At 38.7% G+C, this 5000-nt stretch overlaps 2 protein-coding genes across 33 annotated transcripts in view; one reads left to right on the top strand and one right to left on the bottom strand.

Moving 5' to 3' along the window:
• LOC135107088 (microtubule-associated protein 4-like) overlaps positions 1–5000 on the top strand; it is a 493319-nt gene that overhangs the window by 353065 nt on the left and 135254 nt on the right. The window lies entirely within an intron of this gene.
• LOC135107087 (calpain-9-like) overlaps positions 1–5000 on the bottom strand; it is a 96611-nt gene that overhangs the window by 44819 nt on the left and 46792 nt on the right. The window lies entirely within an intron of this gene.

Raw genomic sequence — 5000 nt, 5'->3', positions numbered from 1 at the left:
ATTAAGATATAGTTTTTACACGTTGAGATAAGGAGGTACTTTTACACGTTAAGAAGAAAAAAATATCATGCCACAAGGTACATTATTTGATTCTGATATGTAAAATACACGTCAAACTTGGGGAGCTACGGAATTATGCTAGTGGATGATGTTAAGATAAAGAAGTACTCGTAATTTGTGACTCTTGAGAGCTGAGAATAATATGCTTGTCTTGGGGTAAGATATATGAATGAAAGGTTTGAGTTCTAGCAGCAAGGAATGCATTGTCACTCTAATGGCTTGAGGGACAGTGACTGATGAGAGGTCGGAAGCATGAGATTGGATCATAAATAAATAAGTGAAGTAAAGAAAGTGAAAGATCTGGGAGTGACTTTAAAGACAGAAATCAAGATGAGACACTCTAAACAACATCGGTGAATGGTTAAGAAATCTCGCACTGCCCTTTTGATATGAAATGCAATGAGTAGACTGAGGTTTGTGGTGAAATGTAATAAAACCGAAGAAAAGCAGGAATGTACTCGAGTTACAAAAAGACGTTAGAGAAAAAAAAAATAAAAGGAGAAAAAAAAAAGCGCAAAGAACATCAATAAGGACTTGAGGGATTTCCGTACTGTCGACCCTTGATATGAAATAAACTAAAATTTGTAGTGAAATATAATAAAACCGAAGAAAACAAGAAATTACCAGTTTACAAAAAGACGCCAGAAATAAAAGCTAAGCGGACGCCAGAAAAAGCTAAGCGAGAGAGAGAGAGAGAGAGAGAGAGAGAGAGAGAGAGAGAGAGAGAGAGAGAGAGGAGGAGAGAGTGAGAGAGAGAGAGAGAGAGAGAGAGAGAGAGAGAGAGCGTGGAAAAGCTAATATTACCTACATTATGAGCAAGGAGAGAGGGAGGAGATTTAATCATGATGTTCAAAGAGGTAAGGGGACTGAAACGATTGGAGCGAGAAGTTGTGCTGATGAGAGATGATGGAAAAAAACAAGAAGACGGGAATCCGGGATAAGAAAGACCAGATGCTGTGAAGTATGTAGATGTATTCAGCTTTCCCCAAATAGGAACACTGATTTAAAGCGGGATGTGGGTGAGCTGGAAGTGGTGGTGGTGGAGGTGGTGGTGGTGGATGTAGAGAGAAATATCCTTGAATTCAAAATGACGTAGAGGAAAAAGTAGATATGGAAAGGAGACCAAAAGGACTTGATTTGTATTATCTACGCTATGTTTGCAGGCACGTACGCTCACCCACCTACACACACACACACACACACACACACACACACACACACACACACACACACACACACACACACACACACACACACACACACTACACACACACACCACCGCTCAAAGTTATTTCTAGTTTAGTTTAGTCTACTGACCACAAACATTACATTTCACACTATTTTTTTTTATTTTATTTTTTTTTTTATTTTTTTGTGTATCTAGTACAAATACAAAACATAGGTTAAATACAAACTGTACTGTCATGTTTTATGCGGATAAACACATCGACATTCAATTGCTTTCGCCCCCGCTCGTCTCCACTGCTCCCAACAAACACACACACACGCATACACACTGAAATAACACCAGAAAAACAAACACCGTAAATTCCAGCAGTTCACACTAGAAATGCGCTTGAAAATTACAATTACAACTTTTGCTTTGGGTGAGGAAAATGTGGTAAAATCAAATGTGTAAGTACAGGGAACTGTGATAAAGATATGCTACATTAATTTCCATGGTCTTTTGCCGTGGCCTGGAAAAGAGACGCGCTACAGGTCCATAGGTGTGTGTGTGTGTGTGTGTGTGTGTGTGTGTGTGTGTGTGTGTGTCGTTTTTAAATTGGCGTTGATTAGTAGTTCGATAGATTTTTTTTTTATTTATTTGTTTGTTATTTATGTTATTTATTTATTTATTTATTTTATTTATTTATTTTTTTTGCGTGCATCAGTTGGTCTCCAAAACGCATCCCTTTGTTGTTTAATTTCACATGACCAAAATCGATTGCAAATGTTTGTCATTAATTATTTCTGTGGTATTGATTTATGTACTATATTTTATTTATTTTTTTTTATTTATTACCCTGCCTGTTCAAAATTGTATTTATATTGTTACAAAAATAAATATTCCTTTTATTTCATTTGGGTTCTACAGATTAGAGGATAGCCGTACATGTAGAACGATAAAAATAAAAAAAAACATTATTGTGAGTGAAAGGGAGAAACACTGTAATCCTCTGGCATTCTATGTGGGACTTAGGAAAAAAAACAAAACAGTATATTTGTCTGCAACATTTGAGAATTAAGCCAGAAAGATAATGACTTTTTATGTAACTTAAAGTCTCAGGTCCCTGGGAATTGTGGTAAAGTTGAGTGTTGCAGCCCCGTGCAGTACTTTTGTGGCTCCGGGGAGGAAGTATTAGTGAACTTTGACCTGACAGAGTGAGTGAGTCGCCCTCTCTGCAAGTTTGTATAACGGTCTGCTAACAGAGGAACTGAGGTGATGAAAATGACCACTTGTATTATGGTAACCGTACTTTAAATGAAGAAGGGGCAAGAAAAGTAGAAAAACAAAATAAGAAAAGAAGAAAAGAAGAAAAGTTAGTTGAGTGTTGTGTTGGAATGAAGTGGAATCCATTTAATTCATTCTGTTAACTTGCATATATCAAGTAAGAATAATGCAGATACAGTAAAGCTATCTAGTGTGGAGAGCATTACAGGTTTTCACATCAATTTATATCATATTCGACCTGTGTGCAAATTAAGAGGTTATATCATCGATCAACTTGCAGATAACAAGGTCGTATTATTCTCAATCCACTTGCAGGTTACGAAATCATATTATATTCGACCTACTTGTATATTACGAGGTCAATTAATGCTCTTTCACCTGGCAGATTACGTGACATCTACACTGACGGCGGGTGATCAGGGGACGCGTATTCATCAGCTTTTCTCTCCCAGTGTGGTCTTAAAAGCGGGATGAATCGCACTCACCCAAACTGACACACCATGTATTGAGCGAAACACATTCAATATTCAGCTTTTTACTGTTCAGTTGAGCAATCACTTCACCACTTTGCAACATTGATTGTCGATGTAATGCAGTGTCTTTTTTTTTTTTTTTTTAACCCTGTGTGTTGGGGTGCGGGAGGGACGGTGTCTGGGTGGGTGAGTGGGTTGAATGGGTACGTTGTTTGGGTGTGTGTGTGTGTGTGTGTGTGTGGTTGGGAGTGTGGTTGGGTGGGTGTGTGTTTGTGTGTGTGATTGTCTACGTCTTTTATGTATGTGAGTGTGCATGCGTGTGAGTGCGAGAGTGAAACAATTACAATGATAAACACAAACACACCTAAAAAAAAAATAAAAAATCAAAACTTCTTTGGGTAACTGGAGACAGACACCTCAGGCCGCATCAATACCCTTTCACACCTTCCACACCAGACTCACCACATATTCACCCCGCACAAAAGTTCTGCCTAATCAATACTCCTATTCTCCAATGATGGTTCGGCTGCCGATGTTCTCACATATTATCCCTGAGTTACGAGGAGGTGACGAGGGGACCATGTAAGGCACGTGAATGGAAGGTGATTATTAAGTCACCTAAGCACCGTTGGACTGTGTATATACCAAAGAAATATTTCAATAGTAACCAGGAATAGTCTTATTAACTAACATTACGTTGATTTACCGCATCTGAGTGAGTTAGTCAATGTTTGTTCTAGATATTAGATTAGTAAATAAATAGGAAAAAATACGAGTGGTAAGTTTTAAGTATATATATGTACTTAGTAAAGAATATTAAGGATAAGCAAGTTTCAGTATTCACCGGTAATAAAGAGATGCGAGTCAGAAGTATACATATAGTGAGGAATATAAAGGGCAGTGAATACAAGACCGGAACTCCTCGCAAGGTGGTGAAGGAAACAGCATTTGAAAGGGCTTTCTTCCCTCACTGTACCCCTTCGCCAGCCTTCTCGATCTCGGCTTTATCCCTTCTCCCCTTTCAGTTTTATTACTTTTCATTCTGCTTCTCTTCCTTCCTGACCTGCGACCCTGTACTGCCTGTCTTCCCTGCACGGAACATATCCCAGAATTATTTCAGCCTCCATTTATTTATATTCCCCCTTGTCATTGTCAATATTTTCACTCCCTGAATCAACGCTAGCTTGTATGTTGTATTGTCGTGTCCTGGCGACATGTTCATACTCGTACTTGATAGCTGGAGAGGAGAGTATATTCAGCGAAAGGCCTTCATTTTTTTTTTCTATAAATGTAGGTTCTCTTCAAAAGACAAAGTGCACTCAACAAGCAAAATGCATTCAGAATTCGGCTTTAACCTTGCAATGCTTCAGTCTCCTCTGCACTTCGAATATATTGACTGTCGATGTAGTTCATTTTAGTTTTCATTACGCTGGTTTACGTGATGAGGAATTTCTTTTTTTATTAGTTACCCGAATCTCTCTCTCTCTCTTTCTCTCTCTCTCTCTCTCTCTCTCTCTCTCTCTCTCTCTCTCTCTCTCTCTCTCTCTCTCTCTCTCTCTCTCTCTCTCTCTCTCTCTCTCTCTCTCTCTCTCTCTCTCTCTCTCTCTCTCTCTCTCTCTCTCAATACATCATGACGTTCTGATCATCCATTGTCACCCAAGAATTTCCTTTTCTGTCCACAGCTTTCCTCTTCCTCCGCACCTTTCACTCCAAGGTGCTTTTATTTATTATTATTATTATCATTATTTTTATTTTTCATAGCAATGCATTCATACACGTAGTACACCATCGTAGTCATTCATATCGAGAGACTTAATTATTCATATTCCTTTCCAAATTCTGTATTGGTCAAGAAGGTGCGTGCGTGTGGGTGGGTAGGCGTGTTGGTATGTGTGTGTGTGTGTGTGTGTTTCCATTTCGCTATCTTATGTTTGTGTGTCTTTTCGCCTGCCTGTCTCTATCTGTCTCTATACTCAGCAACCTTTCTTTCTATGTATGCATGTCTTTCCACCTGT

Source organism: Scylla paramamosain, chromosome 14 (assembly GCF_035594125.1).
Source record: "Scylla paramamosain isolate STU-SP2022 chromosome 14, ASM3559412v1, whole genome shotgun sequence".
NCBI classification, from domain to species: Eukaryota; Metazoa; Arthropoda; class Malacostraca; order Decapoda; family Portunidae; genus Scylla; species Scylla paramamosain.
Note: the sequence above shows the minus strand (reverse complement) of the source record. Positions and strands in the feature narration are given on the sequence as shown.